This window comes from Protopterus annectens, chromosome 2.part0 (genome assembly GCF_019279795.1).
Source record: "Protopterus annectens isolate FY-2018-M chromosome 2.part0, PAN1.0, whole genome shotgun sequence".
In the NCBI taxonomy this organism is placed as follows: domain Eukaryota; kingdom Metazoa; phylum Chordata; order Ceratodontiformes; family Protopteridae; genus Protopterus; species Protopterus annectens.
In genome coordinates, this window is record NC_056728.1 from 1,551,226,541 (window position 1) to 1,551,245,742 (window position 19,202).

Consider the following 19,202-nt stretch of genomic DNA (forward strand, 5'->3'; position numbering starts at 1 on the left):
ATATGCCCTTTATATAAAGTCTGCAAGCAATTGCTTAATGAAAACAAAACCAAACAGTAAAAACCTAATGATTGCATGCAATAGTTCATTGTGAGTTCATTGGGCATGCTGTCATCCTTTACAGCAGAATTAAAACACATGCTTTTATGTTTTTAAGACTGAGCTTATGGCTGAAAAGTGTGATAGTTCAAGATCATATGGACAGAGGCCTTGCCAGCAAGCATGTGGTACAAGGCAGGAGCTACCACAGATTGGACACATTCACTGACACACATAAGTTCAATTTGCCGTTGTCCATCCACCTGTCATCATGTCTTTCAAATGTTAGAGGAAACTGCTAACTCCAAGAGGGACAAATGAAAACATGTGAATAATGATCAAATTCTGGTCCGAAGACACCCGATCAGAAGCTCAATGTGCTCGTTGTAAATCAGCAGTGATGACTGTTTTATCACCATGCTGCACATCTCCTGCATAAAATAATTAATATGCCCCAGCCCATTCCCTGATGCCCCAGCCCATTCCCTGATGCCCCAGCCCATTCCCTGGACTCACAGTTGGCAACCTGAGCCAAATGTCCAAAAAGAGGATAATATATGCATAATATAGAGTTGCATCATCATAGTGTTAACAGAGTTCAAAGATCTTTGAGCAATATTCAAACTTAATCTACAGTTTACCTATTGTCCTGTATATATTCCCCAATTAATGTAAAAAATAGGGATTCTTACAGGGTTTTATGAACCTTAAGATATTTAGTCACCACATCTACAAAACTCTTGCTTCCTTGTGTTAGTCAACTCTGTTTCACAGAACAGATTGTTCTGACATGTACAGCATCTGTTGTTATATTCCATGACAAACAGAGTTATATTGTTCAAGATAAATGCATATCTCTTAGAGGAATTTTATGTCATCCGTTCCTCACATTCTTTAAAAAGGAAAATGAAAGTAGATATAAAGAGGGCATTATTTAGAAAAGGTTTCCAAAGCTCACTGTGCCTTGAGTCAGGGCGGCCGCCGTGGTGCAGCAGTTAGCGTTACTACCTCACAGCAAGAGATTCTCTGGTTCAAGCCTCAGCTGAGGTGGCTTCTGTGTGGAGTGTGCATGTCCTCCCTGTGGTCGTGTGGGTTTCCTCCCACATCCCAAAGACATGCTGTAGGTAGATTGGTCACTCTAAATTGGCCCTAGGGGTGAGTGCATGCGTGTGTCTGCCTTCTGTGGAAGGTTGGGTGCCGGGCTGGCAACTCAACACCATAAAACTCCACTGCCAATCATGAGTGGACAGGTAATCCTCTGTGGCCACCCCTAACTGGGAAAAGCCGAAAGAAGAAGAAGATTTGGGCCTTGAGTCAGGTTTCATAGAAGTATTTCTTTTTACATTGCTTAATGCAGACTTTATAATACTTACTGTCATAACAGGACATGTTTTGCTCTGAGTAATAGGCAATAGAAGAATATCTTCCTGGAAAAGTGATCACTAAAAGCATTTGCAATTAATCTTGGAATAGTCACTATGTATTCTCCCAATCTCAGAGTAACGTTCAACTTTCTGTTTATTTTGAATGAGAAATTTAATACTCTTTCTTGTTCTCAACCCTAGCTAACCATTTTAAAAAAAAAAATTCCATCTTGATAATACATTGCAAGTCTTTAGTAATCCTATAAACTTCAGGCTCCACCATTTTGGGATACATATCTAAGAGAAATCATTGTTTTTGAACTCAACTGTAGATTTAAGTGTGAATATAGTAATTTCTCCAACAACTTGAGATGTACCTCACTGGACTGTATGAAGAAACAAATGACTGAGCTCACTGATTATGTGTCCCAGGTAGGTATGTCCCTAGCCCTAACCAGCATTCTACCTTCACCCAGGATGATGCCTCATTACAAACAAAAATTATTGACTTTAACAATTGGCTTATTTCTGCTGTCATTCCAGGGGGATTCAGTATCTGTCAGCTTGGGATGACATGGTTGCAAAAACATGCTGCTTTACTAGGGATGGTCTTCACTTGTCACCTCTTGGCTTTCAGTTACTGGCTAAGGTACTTGCCTCCCCCATAGTGCCTTTTTTAGGCAATGTCATAAGAACAAAATAACCAATGTAAAAACATCATCTAAAGACAAGCTCAAGGTTATGCTGCTTAATGCTAGGAGTCTAAATCTGAAACCACAGTCACTGGAACCATTCCTTACTTTGGAAGACACAGATGTCTGTGCAGTACCAGAGACGTGGTTCAAGGCTGCAGAGAGTAACCTAGCCATACAAGGCTACAATGCCTTCCACACATTCAGACTGCAAAATAAATGTGAAAGAATCAAAAGGGGAGATGTATCCATCTTCATCAAAGACAAATACAGCTCAAGACTGGTTAAACAGTACAACATCCTAGAGCCACTTCAAGTCCAGCTAATTGTAGGAAACACCCTCTCTCCACATCATTGTTAGCTATAGGTCCTCCACCATGAACCAGGTAAACCATAATGCCTACCTGGGCCTACATGAGTCACTCACAATACAGCCAAACACCATAGTCATGGATGCTTTAACTATCCCTGCATCAACTGGGCAACATATGCAAGCATTAGCACGCTCACCTGAAGGTTCCTCGACTTTGTTAACACAAACTCTGGAACAGACAGTAGTCACCCCTAAAAGGGGCTCAACTATACTTGACTTAGTGTTCACCAACATGGGAGATCACTGCACCACCCCATGTGTGGGGTCCTCCCTAGTATGGTCAGATTACTAATCTGTTTCGTTCAAAGTAACAGTCAGAACTGAACCCCCCCCCCGAGCAAAAATGTTAAAAAAAATCTCCAAACTATAGACTCCTATGTGATAGCATAAATAGTTTCAACCCCCCACTCAGCACTGACAGGAGTCACTCTCATACTGAGGAGTACACTAATGCTTTGTACGAACACCTATAGAAGTGTATCGACTCAGCTGTACCTGAATGGATTAAATCAGGATCCTCACAATAAAACAAACCACCCTGGTAGACATCCAGCATACATAGGTTATACAACAAAAGAAAGAAACTGCTGACTAAGAACAAGAAGGAAAGGTCTCAGCAGAGGAAAGACACCCTCCACAGCTTGAATAAGCAAATTAGACATCTTGTTAAGACCTCAAAAGCTAACTAGGAAACCAAATTAGCATCCCTGGCTAAGGATAATCACAAGGTATTCTATAACTACATCTGAAAAATTAAAGGAGAGGCACAAATTTGCACCAAACTAGTAGTGGATGGTATCACTCATACGGAACTTGCAAAAATTGTCAACTTGCTAGCAGAACGGTTCAGCGAAAACTTCACTCCACTGTCCCCACCAATCAGACCCCAAAATATACCTGTCACCAGTCCTCTACCTAGTATCGCTAATGAGTAGGTCATAACTGCCATCTCCAAGGTCAAAAACACAGCCTTTATGGGACTGGACAACAGGCTGCTTACTAAATGGTCTAAAACAGGAGCTGGTGGAACCATTGGGTACTCTGTACACCACAGTCTAAGGACTGGCTTTATCTCACCTGAATGGAAAACTACAACTGTGATCCCTTTGCACAAAGGGGGATCCCTCACTCGACCTTGCAAGTTATAGATCCATAAGCCTAACCAGCATACCTCTCAACCTCTTAGCACAAAAAATCTGGACAAAGTCTGATAGAATTGGGGGACAAAGGCCCCAAAATAGGGACAGATATTAAACATTGCTCTTATAAATGTAGAAAGTTGCTAAAATAACAGGATTTTCACTGAATGCATTTTTCTGAAGGATATGAAGTCTGAAACACAAATGTGCATCATTATTTAGTGGCTTCAGTCCTTAGATCATCCCAGTGATTTGCCAAAAAAAAAAAATCACAAATTTTATGAGGAACAGTTCAAAAATATGAGGGAAAAATCTGGACATTATGCTAAATCTGTACAGTTGAGATGCATTTTAACCAGCCTTATCTGTAAGCCCATGGAAAGATTAATTATGGAACTAATCATCAAGGACCCAATTTGGTTTTGTTAAAGGCAGATCATGCTTGTTAAACCTGGTGAACTTCTTTGAAAATGTCACCAAAGCCTTAGATGAAGGCAAAACAGTGTATACTCCCTACCTCGACTTAGCCAAGGCCTATGACACTATCCCCCACTCAGGCATCATTGATAAACTCATTCACTTATCCATTGGGGTCCAACAGGAGAGATGATAGGGGTCCGAATGGTGAGATGATAGGTGTCCAAATGGAGAGATGATAGCGGTTTGAATGGAGAGAAAAGTCAAGCAAAGGAGAGTTGTATTGTTGAAAGTGAATTCATCCTCAAGTCTTGGTGAGTACCTTCATCGGGTGGACCCTGTTTTCACAAAAGCTCACCAAGATGACTCTGACATATAGACTGCATTTATACAGCATATATCATGGACAGAAGTAGGTCAAAAATTAAAAAAGACAGCTGGGTGAACAAGGGCCAGGTTTAAAAAAGTGCCTAATCCTGGGAGGCACACTGGTGCCAGGACTGAAAAAAATGACAGTGTAGAATCCTCAAAATGTGGAAACATTCCTAAAATGGGGCAGGCCAGGCCCAGGGTGAGAATGGCCACTTTGTTGTAGAAGGAAGCAGAAGTCCACAAAAATCTCAAAAATCACAAAAACTGACAGACCAAAGAAGAGCCATAAAGATGATAGAGTGGACTATTGAGGATACGAAAGAAATTATGTATTGCTACTATTATGCAAAAAGCCCAGAATTTCCAGACACAAGATGTACAAAAAGATTAAGAGAGAGAAATTTGAAGAAAGAAAAATACTTCCACAAGAAAAACTGTCAGAAGCTTCAAATGACAATTTGTGTTCATTAATACAACAGATTTGTGAAAAACAGTATATAGACAAACGTTGATCTGTTTGGAAAAAGAATCATCTGAGGAAGTGCAAAAATATAAACAACAAAGGCTAGATATTTATGAAAAATATAAAAAAGAAATATGGACATGGTAAAAAAAAGAGATATTTAATATGGTGCAATATTTATGCAAAGGCAAAAGCCAAATTAATCAGTATAAAAAAGGCAGCCCCAAAGGTATTCAAAGAGAAATACTTTTAAAGACATCCAGATATGGAAAATTTCACAATAAAAATAATATCACAAAGAGGGAATGTAAAAAAGAAGATTAGTATAGTAGAAGTTAAAAAAATATAGAAATTGAAATTATGAAGCGTCTGTGAAGTGAAGGATTTGGTATAGATGGTCTAACACAGGTTACATTGCAGCATGATGGAACACGTCCCCAAAGTAAGGAGAAACAGGAAGATCAGGAGACATCTGAAGAAGAAATATGGACATAAGAAAGAAAAAGAGATTTAGTATACTGTGATATCTATGCAAAGGAGAAAGCAAAACTAATCAATACAAAAAGAGCAGCACCAAAGATATTTAAAGAAAAATGCAGGCAAAGGAATCCAGACATGAAAACTTTACAATACAAAAAAATAAGAAAGCAAAGAGGAAAAGTAGAAAAGGAGATTAGTAATGGAGAAGTTAAAAAAGCAGAAACTGAGGTTATGGAGTACCTGTGAAGTGAAGGATTCAGTGTAGAAAATCTAATTCAGAATGCACCACAACAGGATAGAGCAATGGACATCCAAATTGAGGGGAAACCAGTGGAACAGAAAGCAACTGGTCAGATGCCATATGAAGATACTTTGGAGTCTTCCACAGAAAACCAGTATAAACGTGCACTTGAAGCGGGATAACAAGGGAAGGAACAGGAAACTGTGGAAACTCTAAGTCAAAATTGAGGAAGGATAGGCCAGTGAGTTCCCATATGACAGAGCAATAGATGGCATAGCATGAAATTGAAAAGAATATGCCACAGGAAGATACTACAGAACTTTCTAAAGAATGCCAGCAGGAAATGGAAGACAAAAAATGTGCCCTCAGTTTAGAAGAAAATGAGCTAAGATTTGCTTAATTTAACACCGATAGACATAGTAAGATAGATTAAAGAAATAGACTGCAGAAGGTCACTAAAACTCAAAAAGTCAGAAGTTTGATAAAACAAATCAACATTCATAGAGATACATGCGATATACCAGTAAACTGGATATATTGCTGTGCAGCTAAATTAATAACTGATAAAATTCTATCACAAGAACAAAGTGTAGTGGGGGAAAGGGGGAGAATTCAAATACCGTCATGGAAGTATTGAAAAGAGAAAACTATAAAGCAATTAAGACAAGAAATGTCACTGTTAAAAGAGTTTAGAAGAGGGAATAGATGTGATAAAAGCAATGCACAGTATTAGAACAGATCAGGATCTATCACGCACTGTCACAAATAACAAACTAAAAATCTCAGCACAGGTCGAAAAACTTAGAACATACACAGATAAATATAAAGGAAAAGTACAAAATAAGCAATTTATCGATGACCCAAAAAGTTTTATAGAGAATTGGGAAATAAGGTAAAAGGAATTGAAAGACCACCAAAAAAGGGAGAAATAAATATATTTTGGAGAAGTATTCATGAAGATCCTGTGGACTGAGCAACCAAGTGCTCTGGATTGTGCGGAACACACCGCATTTGTGATCAATTAAGCCCACTGTTCCACTGTTCCGCAATGAGCAGCCATTGCTCCACTTTGTCACCTTGGCATTGCAATATACAAGCCAGTGTCTTGGAAAGAATGTTCTGTTAGGATGAAAGGTGAGTGCCTTGCTCTGTAATGTGTGCTGAACACTTCAGGGTGAAATTACAAGTGTTGTAAGTTTTGAAACCGTTGTTATTTGTCCAGTTTATCTACCTGGCACTAGCGTTAAATTACATTGTTCAAAACTAAGAAGGATTGTGGCACAAAATCATAAATTATGGTGTCATCTCTGAATAGTGCTTTCTATCTGCTAATTAGTTACCATTATTTCCATGACTCTCCATGTACCTGTGTTTTATATCAGATAAGCAGTGACTTGGTGAACTTGAATCCGTGCATGGAAATTGGAAAGGACACCCATTCCCCACCATACTGATGAAAGGCTTATCTTGGCAAGGAGTTACGAGTCTGAAATGAAGATGTATTTATTTAGTTAGTTAGTTGGTTACTTACTTATTTACTTGCTTGATTTTTTTTTTTTTATTTGTAGAGTAGTTTGACTGACCAGTAACCCTTTTCAACATAGACCAAAAAAGATAGATAGAAAAGCATAGAAATAAAATGAAAAATAATTATATATCAAGATACAACGATACGTTTAAAATACATAACCAATGCGATCAACACTAATTTTCAACACAGACCAGAAAAGATTGCTATAACAGAATCGAAATAAGATGAACATAATAACTGTCTCTGAAGAAGTCATACCTCTCTAGATACCTCCTTGCCCCCTTACATTGTAAAGATGCACTACTACGTATGCATTTTCTTTTTGTGTGGAAAACAATAGAGCCAAGTATCCATACTCACTGCTGTCTTTAACCATGGAGAACAATATAACTCAACGTGCCCTCCTTTTATGTCTATAGAGATTAGCTTAAGCAAAGCTATCTGTACTATATTTACTTTTTATTTATTTGTTAATGATTGACTGACTGATTGACATTTGTTTACCAAAAAAGTCTTATTGGGTACCTAGTTTCAGTTGTGGCCTGGGGAGAAAAGATCCAGCAAAGATGATGTTCAGACAATCACAGACATCAGTAAGATGTAAGATAAATAAAAAAATGCAATGAATTTACAATAGTTACTACTGGAAATAAATTAAAGACAGTGATTTTCTGGCAAAGATATGCAAACAGAATAATGTGGTTGCTACAGAAAAATAAAGAGAATAATTAAATGACAAGGACATTACAACATTGCAGCAGGACATATATTGGATATATTGAATATGATGGTGGAAATTGTGGAAAGAAGGGAAAGATAACTACAAGAAAATTAAATGATTATGGTATGTGGACATAAGATATAGCACGATGTAATAGAGAGTTAGAGAAAACTGGTAGAAGAGTGTAGACAAGCAAGTAATGGATTGTACTGAGCTGCTGGTGCTGTTTACATAGGTAGAGGTAAGTGACTGTTTTAGCTGCAATGGTTAAGGTTAATGTTAATGGTTAGGAAAGAATCCTTAAAAACTGGTATGCTAGCACAGATCCTGTTATTGTAGCAATTTTCTAAGTTTATAAGAGCAATATTTAAAGTGTCTCTCCTTGTGCTGCTTGTCCTCCTTGTACGTCTCTGAAAGTAGTTGTTACTATTTTGCAGAAACTGGATGCCAAGTCAGGTCCTGTTATTCTAGCAACTTTCTAAGTTTATAAGAGCAATATTTAAAGTGTCTCTGTATCTGTGCTGCTTGTTCCCCTTATATGTCTTTGAAAGTAATTGCCATTTTTTAGAGAAAATGTATGCCAAGTCAGGTCCTGTTATTCTAGCAACTTTCTAAGTTTATAAAAGCAATATTTAAATTGTCTCTGTTTGTGCTGCTTGGCCCCCGAGTACGTTGGGCAGGGCTTTGTCCTAAAGTGCTGTTTCATTTACTTATGGTGTGGTTATGGTATTGCAGATTATAAAAATAAAGGTTTTGGATCTGAGAAGTGCCTTATTGAATTTTAAAGATGTTCTACCATGCTCCATGGCGATGGCATGTTTCGCGCAGTGCGAAAATAGGGTGTTCCACATTTTGACCATTTGTCACACATTGTTAAGGTCTATGTTCCACATTGGCCTCTTAAGAGGTTGAGACCTATGCCTGTGGAACATAACAAAGATGATAAATATATAGAAGTAAAGGAAAGAATAAGAAGTTTAAAGGTACAGGATATGAAATGGGATGAAATAAAAGCTAGAGATATTGAAACAAAGTTAAGAAAAGCCTCTAATTGGAAAACCCCAGGCCCAGATTTAGTACCTGACTTCTGGTTAAAAGTATTAACATGCCTGCATGAAGATTTAGCCATGAGTAAGAAATATTTATGTGCATAACATGAACAGACACCAACCTGGCTAACAACAGGAAAAACAATGCTCCTACTTAAGACTGAACCTGCAAGCTATACTAAAACTTATAGACCAATAACTTGCCTTCTCACATCATATAAACTATACACTGGAATTGATGCAGACAGAGTTTATAGTCATTTAGTAGAAAACTCAATTATGGAAGTAGAACAAAAAGGCAATAAATGAAAGTCATATGGAATAAAGGATCATTTGTTGTTAAATAAAGTCATAGTGGAGAACTGTAAAAAGGGGAAGAATCTAAGTATGACATGGATTAACTACAAAAAAACATTTGATAGTATCCAGCAATCATGGATAAAAGAGAGCTTAAAAATGTCTAAGATACATCCCACACTGATCGACTACATTATAGTGACCATGAAACAGTGGCAGACCACTTTGCAATTAAACCATGATAAAGGAGAAATTATAATCCCAGGGATATAAATTCAAAGTGGGAATATTCCAGGGTGATTCTTTGTTATTGCTGCTATTCTGTTTTGCCCTTAACCCATTAAGCTGTCTACTTATCAACTTAGGCCATGGCTATAATTTAGCTTCTAGAAAACAACAAAGTGTAAAGACTACTCATCTTCTAATTGTCGATGATTTAAAACTGTATAGCTCATCAGATGAGGAACCAAAAGCACAACTGCGAGTTGTGAAAACTTTTTCAAATGATATAAGAATGTCATTTGGTCTTGATAAATGTGCAAAAGCAACCTTTAAAGCTGGAAAACTGCAGCACCAAGAAAACATCAGTTTGGGACAAGAATGTGATATAATAGAATTTCAGCAAGAGGGAGTCTATAAATATTTGGGAATTGATGAAGGATCAACAATAAAACGTGAACAAATGTGAATAAAACTTAGTAAGGAATACTTTAGAAGACTTAAATTAATCCTGAAAACAGTGTTGACATCTAGGAACAAAATTCAAGCTATAAAGCAATTTGCTCTTCCTGTCCTATCTTACAGTTTTGGAGTGATTGACTGGTCCCAAAATGTGTTGGATAGATTAGACAGGAAGGCAAAAAGGATGCTTCATGCTAACCAAATGATTTCTAAAAATCAGTGCATACTAAGATTATATATTCCCCAGTCTGAAGGAAGGATGGGCCTCCTTGAAGCTGATTACATTTATAGATCTGCAATCACAGGACTGCACAGATATCTGCTGACCTCACAAAACCCAAATGTAGTGAAAGTTTTGAGACATGAGGAGAATAAATCTAAGATGGCTTTTCTGCTTAATCTAGCTGAAGCATACCGATGTCAAGCAGGAATGGAAATCAAACCAGAAGTAGATAAAAATAAGGCATCAACTGAATGTGCCAAAAAAAAAAAAACAATAAAAAAAAAAAGAATAGAAGGTGAAGGAGCAGATGACAAGGCAAGAAATGTGGAAAATGTATATAGTTGCAAGTATAGAAAACTTCTGGAAGAACCTCATATTGATGAGGATCAAAGGCAGGAATGGTTAAGGAGAGGCGAATTCAAACCAAGAGATGAAAGAGTAATATTGGCAGCCCAAGATAGTGGGCTACATACACATTGGTTTATGAACTCCATTGAACATGTGGGAGAAACAGATAAATGTAGGTTTTGTACAATAGAATTGGAAACAGTTGCACACCTCGTTGCTGATTATGACATACTAATGGCAGAAGGACTGTTTATTGAAAGGCATAATAATGTGGCAAAACTGTTGCACTGGGGATTGTGCAAACAATGTGGTACTGAAGTGGCTGAAAAGCACTGGAAAGATCATAGAAAATGATGAAGTCTACATCACATGGGATCACCCATTACCAACAGTTCAAAAGATAGATGCTAGAAAACCGATATAGTGGTCCATGAAAAGAATACAAAAGTAGCATTGATCAGTGAAATTGCTACACCCAGTGACTACAGTATCATGTGTACAGAGAAACATAAAGTCATAAAGTATCAGGATTTGCAGGCAGAAATGAGAGGAATGTGCAAGAAAGATACCCAGACAGTTCCAATAGTAGTAGGAACAACGGGTCTTTTAAAAAAGAACCTACAACTGTTTTTAGATATGTTACTAATACATGTAACCCTACATGTATTAGTAACATATCTAACAAGACATTGTCCTGTTCGATTCTCAGCTAAAGTGGCTTCTGTGTGGAGACATGCGTGAATGAGCGTACCTTCGTTGAAGGTTGTACGTCAGAGCTGGCAACTCGGTACGTAAAAATCTGCTGCCAATCATTAGCGGACCGGAGTTCCGCTGTGGCAACCCCTAACTGGGAAAAGCCAAAAGATACAACAACTAATACATGTAACCCTGTGCGAATTGCAGAAGGAGTCATTACTGGACACATTGCAGGTACTGCAAAGAGCACCTGGCTAACATCAAAGATTGAAACTATACTAATTTCATGAACTTTAATTGTACTTTGACTTAAGAATGGGGTCCATTCCCGAAAGACTTGGAGAAATTAAAAAACAGGGGATAAATCCATATGTCATTAGATGGGTAGCCAACTGGCTCAATGACAGACCACATACAGTCAAAGTAGGGAATTCCACCTCTACCAGAAGACCTGCTACTACTGCAGTTCCACAAGGATCTGTGCTGGATCCACTTCTGTTCGGAATCTATTTCTCAGAAGTCCAGGTAAAAATAGGCGGCCTGTGGCTTATCAAGTTCACTGATGACTGCAAACTGGGTGCAATTAATGAAACCCAAAATTATGTCACCTTACTAAAAAAAAGGCTTACATGGACGAATGATTGGTGCTAAAGCCACTGGCTTAAACTTAAAGCAAAAAATGTATTATCACCCCCTTCGGTAAATGTGAAGTCCCAGCAAATTACAGCATTAACAATATCCCTCCTAAGTTCAAACCCAGTGGTGAGACTTGGGAAATACTCATCCCTCATCAGACCAATAATAGAGTACAATGCTCCCTTCTGTATGTACCTCATCAGACACGTGCAACATGGAGAGACCTCAGAGGTTTTTCACCAAGGAAATTCAAGGCCTTCATCACATGACCTACATGGAAAGACTGAAGGCACTGTCACTATACTATGTATTGTATAGACTGCACTATACTATGTATTGTATAGACTCCGTCACATATTGCCTTCTCAGAGGTGATCTCTGCCTAACATACAAAGCTATGTCAAACCCAGAGCTGTTGGACATGCTCCCTTAAAGAAATCCCAATCCCTCCGAGCTACACACTCTAGGGACCTAAACCTTGTCACCACAATAAACAGAACATGTCGGAGGGATAGATTCCTGTCCCAGAGACTTCCCATACTCTGGAATAAACTACCTATCTATATCAAACAAAGCTCCTCATTAGCACTCTTCAAGAAAAATCTTGATGATTGGATGGGAAATAGGAAATTCACCCCGGGGTTCACCTCTGTGGCTCTGCTCAACAGTGGCACAGGAAAATAATTTTCTTGGGTGGAAAAAGCCAGGGTACCTTTTTGGCTGGGCTTGTATAGGTCCCAGGGCCGATAGCCTAGTATCTACCTATGAACCTATGAACTGATTAGAGGTAACTTGTGCCTGACCTACAGTGCAGTCTTAGACCCTGCCTTAATAGAAATGTTGCACATCCGTAAATCTAATGGGACAAGACTCACTCACTCTAGAGACCTTAACCTAGCCTGCAACATAAACAGCACTTGCTGGAGAGACAGATATGTTTCCTAGAAGCTGACACTCCACTGGAAAAACTCCCAATTCAAGTTAAACAGAGCTCTTCAATTGCTCTATTTAAGCATAACTTGGTGAATTGGATGGGAAACCATACATTCACCCTGGGGGTTTCAACTATATCCTTCTTGGATAGGGGCAGTTAGTGCTGATCATAAATTCATGCACTAATATAGGCTATTTCTCTTGGTCTGTGAGGGAAACAAGGGTAAAACATGGCTAGGTTTGTAAAGACCCTAGGGCCAATAGCCTAGTAACCTCCTATGAGCATATGATCCTATGAACTTGTGTCATAAATTGCTTCATTACTAATGCTCTTGCAGGCAAATCTACGTTTTGTCAATTGGCCTTTATTTGTTCATAACTCATCTTACCATAGCTATTTTTTATTTTTTTGTGATAAAACTATAACAGTTTTGGGCCACATTGTGGTCAGACTTTCCTAAGGGCTGCCAACGTATGTGTTACAAATTAGCTTTTCTATATTAGTGACTACAAGATCATCCTCTTGTATTATCCTTGACTAGCTATCTGCATCCATGCAATATAATAACATCAATGAATGCCTTAGAGAAAAATGCATGTTGTAGAGAAATGTGTCCAATTAATGTTGAAGTTACTGAAATCCCTGACTAAGATGCACTTTGAATGAACATGCATTTCAGTAAGGAAACCCTAAAATATGCAGTGCAGTAATGATTTGATATTAGACTTACAATAACATGCTATTATTTGGGCACCTCCCTTCAAACTATGTATATTTATAGTTAATGCCTCCTGAAGCTCATCTTTAAATACTAAATTAGAATGAATAGAAGCATCTGCAAGATTCACAATTCTATCAACATTCTAAAGAGAACACTCATATTTTACCTATCATGAGAAGGTTATGCTTTCTGTATTCCATGTCTCCACTTTTACTGTGAAGTTGTAATGATTCTTTTCCAAACTTCTTGTGTATATTTCCTACACTGTATGCATTGCATCAATTGTAGTTTATGATATGATCAAATGCATCATTTCTGACCTTACATTTTTCTGAGGGTCTAAAAAAGAAACAAAGTAATTGTTTTGCTACTATTGCATTTGGCTTCATAATGACTAAGGAGCAAACCATCTTTTGAAAACATTCTTCTGTTTAAGACATACTCACCTGAGTGAGTAAATGTTTTTATATTATACACAGTGCACAGTTTTCTAAGCCAAATGTTAAATATGTGTGCCTTTGTATGCATATAATAATTTAATGTTCTGAAAGGAATAAATGCACTAAAAACAACTGAAATTTTTACAGATTTCAGTAACTCTACTATTCACTAGTATTTTATTAATTTCATGAAAATAAACAATTATTAACAAATATGTATTACTGTCCATTACATCCTTATTGATGATAATACAGATACACTAGAAGATAACCTATGTTAGAGATCCATCACAATTCCGCAAGAAATAATACTACTAGGTCATGTGAATGTCAGTTGGCTGGACATAAACTCTAACTTCCATATATCTAGCATGAACTTAAATAGTTCCACATGGCTTACTATCAAAAAGATGAAAGTAAAAAAAGAAAATCTATTCACTTGATCGAACTGACATTCTGAATTTGTCAATGTCACTTGTATGGAATGTCAAAAATCATCACTCTGACATCCGCATTCAAACAAATTTGGAATGTCAGGAGGTGATGTCAGGCCCTCAAGAAGTTGTAAATCGTATATTGACAGCATAAGTTTTTACAGTTTTCCAGGGGGGAAGCCCCCCCTGCACCCCCCAAACTCTGCAAATTATATATTCCAACTCCAAGATCACACTACAGTGAGGAAAAAGGGTAAATTTCCCAATTCTCACTGTAGTGCAATCTATCAGAACATTGAATGCACATTAGCGAATGTCCACTACAGGGATAATTCAATCAACCTAACATGGAATGATTCTCCATGTAGGAATAGTGTTGCAGCCTGAACATGAAGTATGGCTGCTGAGTGATCCAGGAAACAGGGCTGGGGGCATGCACGAGCGTGCAGACACGGTGCCAATATGGAAATGGAAGCAATTGTGGAATGCAAATCACTTCATCTCCTGGTAAAAACTATGCAAATGAGGTGATTTTTAGATCCAGGAAGCAGAAATGCATCTGTGTAGGTGCCATGTCTTCAGGAAAAATGAAAGCAGTTAGTAACCATGTACTGGAATGTAAAAATAAAACAGGGGCTGTGACAGGCTAAATAAAAGCACACATTAGGTGCAATAGGCATGCAAATGGCCAAAACTATGGCCATTGACATTTAAAAGTGATGCAGTTAATGAAAAATGAAACTTTTTTTTTATCACATATGCCACGTTTAAGTGATGCTCAAACATGCTAGTTTGCAAAAAAATAAATACATTTTAAAATATGACATTTAAAGCTATATTGAATTTTTCCATTATACTGTCCAGCATGCAGAGTTATACAATGGCAGATTATAGTGGTTGCTAAGGACTTAGGCTCTGGTATAGTGCAGTATCTAGTGTATACACAATTTGGTGTATGCAAATGAGCTAAGTTTATTGAATAGCAAAATGAGCCATTGTGTCCACAGGTACTAACTATGTAAGGACTAGAATCATGTTAATTTAGGCAGAAGCGACAGCTGACATGAAAAAAGGGCGTGTTATGATCTGTGTAAGCAAACTGGAGCTCAGCGGCTCCTGTTTGTGCTCAGCTAAGCACAGCTAAACAGCTAAGAAGAGAGGGGTGTGCCTGAGGCTGCTAAGCTGTGCTTAGCTAGTTAAAGAAAAGCTAAGTGTGCTCATGTGCAGGGGAGGGTCAAATTTGCTGAGAATTGTTTACACTGGAGCTGTGGGTTTGTGCAGTGTGGGGTTTAGAAGTGGAGGAAATTGAAACAAAATAAAAGGAAATAACTTAGAAAAGCCCATCAACTATAAATGACTAATAAGCCCTCTGCCACTCACACTGACCCATTCAAACCCTTCAATAATATAGCTGGCAGGTGGAATGTATGATAGTCAGCCAATCACACAGCTGCATCTGCAGCACACCAGTATAAACTATGTAGACACCCTTCAATCTGATTTTTCCCACATAATCAGCATTGTTGGACTACACACTTGGGAATTTTAACGGACAAAATGATAGGGGCTGCTGCTCCTGCTGCATTGCTACATCTCTACATGCTACAGGCTGAGGTCAGTGATAATGATGATGATGCTGAAAACTGGCCCAGACTAAGGAGAAGAATAGTGTTCAGACCCAGGGTAACCTTTCCGGGGCTACATGAGTTGGAGGTAGTAGAGTGCTACAACGTGGACAGAGACATACTACAGCAACTCATCAAGTTCTGCCGCCCTCACCTCAGACCCAGAGTCAACAGAGGGGAACCCATCCCAGTGGAAACAAAGGTATGTGTAGCCTTAAGAATACTAGCTACAGGTACTTTCCAAAGACATACTGGGGACATCATGGGGATCTCGCAGGCATCTGCATCCAGGATACTCCACCAGTTCCTGGATGTCATGCTAACACTTGCTAGTAAGCACATTTATTTCACCAGCACCCCTGAGGAGAGGACCACCAATATGCGTCTCTCTTCCACCATGTAGTACACTACCCAGTGGTACTGGGTGCTATAGACTGCATTCATGTGCACATCAAAGTACCACCCGATGAGGAATGTAGAGTCTATGTCAACCGCAAGAGGTATCACTCCCTCATTGGCCATGTCGTGTGCAATGCCCAAGGCAGTATCATCAATGTGTGTTCTGGCAGCCTTGGCAGTTATCATGAGTCTCACATCTGGCATGCATCACAGCTGCACTAGGCATTTGCCAAGGGGGACAGCCCATATGGCCATCTAGTGGGGGATGCTGGCTATGCACTGGAATCATCAGTGATGACTCCTATCAGAAATGAACACACAGCCATTGAAGAATGCTATAATGAGGCACACACACAAACTAGAAGCATTGTAGAGCATGTGCTTGGGCTACTCAAGTCTCAATTCACTTGCCTTGACATATCTGGTGGAGCCCTGCAGTACTCTCCAGCCACATGTGCACAGATGTTCATAGTATCTGCCATGCTACCCAATATGATCCTGTGGAAACAGCTGCAGCAGGAACATCACAGCGAAGGAATACACAACCCCCCCATCATTCCAAGGCCCCCACAGGCACAGGGGGACTTGGAGGAGGAACCCCCTCAGCCTGTCCCTGTAGGCAGACGTAGGTGTGCCCAGTATGCCCTGGCCTTGACAAAGAGGCAACACATAGCACATACACCCTAGGGACCCAGGGATTGACACCTCACTCTGACTCGCACACACAGTAAAAAGGATGTCACAAACATCACAGTACCTGTACCTTACCATGTATAGGCTGTGTACTCCATGCATCTGACAGAGTCAGCCCTGAAGCACTGTCCTCACAACTGTTGCCTGCACAATGTAAGTCACTCTTCTTAACAATAAATGAATGGAGTAGTAGACTGTGGTGGCATATCTATTGTATTGCTACATATATACAAGGGACTGGGGTGGACAACCAGGATAGCAGCAGACAACTGAAAGCTATGTGGGACAACAGGAAACGTCCACCAAATTCTGGCTGCCCAAGAATATGCAGTAGTCTCCAAGGTGGCAAAACTCACTGCAGTATATGTGGGGGACTAAGAAACTGTGGGGACATAGGTCACGCTCATGGATGTCAATGTTGGAGTCCCATACACACCTCTCAGCCTCTCACAGCAAGTCATCTATACAAAACCGTAAAGAAATGTGTGGCAAAGGCCCACAAATAGGGACAGTTATGAAATATCGCTCTTACAAACTTAGACAGTAATATTGAAACAGGTCTTGCAGTTACATTAAGTCTCTGAAAGGTAAGAAGTCTGAAACACAAATGTCTGCCATTACCTTCTAACTTCGGTCTTTAATGATATGCCAATATTTTTCAAGACAACCACAATACTATGATAGATGGACCCAAAATATGAGGCAAACATCTGGACAGTCTGTGGAAATGTGTACAGTTAAGAGGTATGCCCCTCTCCCCCAAACAAACCCGTGGCCCCATAGGAATGCAGTGACATTTCTGTTTGTAGGGTAATAGCAGCAGACCACACATTCCCATGGATCTCCCAATCAACTTGCTAACTTGTTCCATGTCCACAATATGCAGGGGTCACTGTGCTATGTATGTCCATGGTTAATACTGTCAGGAAGTAGACAGCACATACTGTTGGTTGTTGTTGCTTAGTGGTCTAAGTACAGTACTGTGGTTAACAGGGTCCATGGTTCATGACTGGCTGTTCCAACTGTTTTGCATGTCAGCTACACCTTCACTAGGAGCTATACACACTGTCCAGAAGTCATTATTTGCTACTGCAGGAAAGCTGGATAATGGTGGGATAGGGACCACACTTATGGACAGTACACAGCTCAGAGTAACCTACACAGTGGCTAGTAGAACAGCAGGTTGTGACAAGTCAGTGCAGTGCTAGGTTGTAAATGGCTGCCACCTTACTTTCTCAGTACTGACAACAAGTCAGTAGGCACTACCCACCCCCCTGAAATGACACGGTGTCACAGAATGTCCACAAGTATGCCTCATATATCTATTCTGCTGGTCATAACATTGCATTTGCCAGCCAAACTATTTGCAGAACAATAAAGGTGTAAACATCAATGACAGACAGCTGAGAAGCAGATGTCATACCCGTAAGAAAATGCAAGCTAATACAAAACCATTCTACTAACTGTCTACATTTGGACGAGAAATATTAACACCATGTCCTCATGTCTGGGCCTGTGTCTGACTGTTATATATGGACTTGTTCAGATATCAGTCTGTAAGAATTTGACAGCTATGGCTCACATGTTGCCTTATAATAACATTGCAACACAAACCATCTGAGGACCACATCAGATGTAAGGGTGTAATGATGGACAGCCTGCTAAACAGGTACAACCAAAGGTGTGAAGTCTGCAACCCTGTGTGTGCTGTTATGACTTCTACCCCACTCACACCATAACTATAAATGCATAACAGCAGCATCTGTGAGCAAAGCCTGTGACTGGACTACAGAAGGACATATAAGGAGAAAGGGAACTACTGGCTAGACAAATAGAGAATGTGCACAACAGAACGATTTATGCAGTAACATAGGTTTCCTGCAGTGTATGGAATCAGTAAACAAATGTCTGTCAGTGGTTCATCACATTACTCTATACTGGTCTGCCATTGACATACCAGGAAATCACAGTGCTATGTTGAATATACCATACTTATTATGGAAAACTCTGCTCAGTCCAATGCACTCTGTACCCACACCAGGATATGACTCAGTTAATAAGGACAGCACACAGCCAAGAGATCGCCAGCCAGTATATCACTGAGGTGATGGACTGTTTACACAGGTTAATCAGCCAATCGGCTGTAGCACAAAAAATCCTGAGCTGGAGTACAGCTAGCTCTGGAATTGAGTCC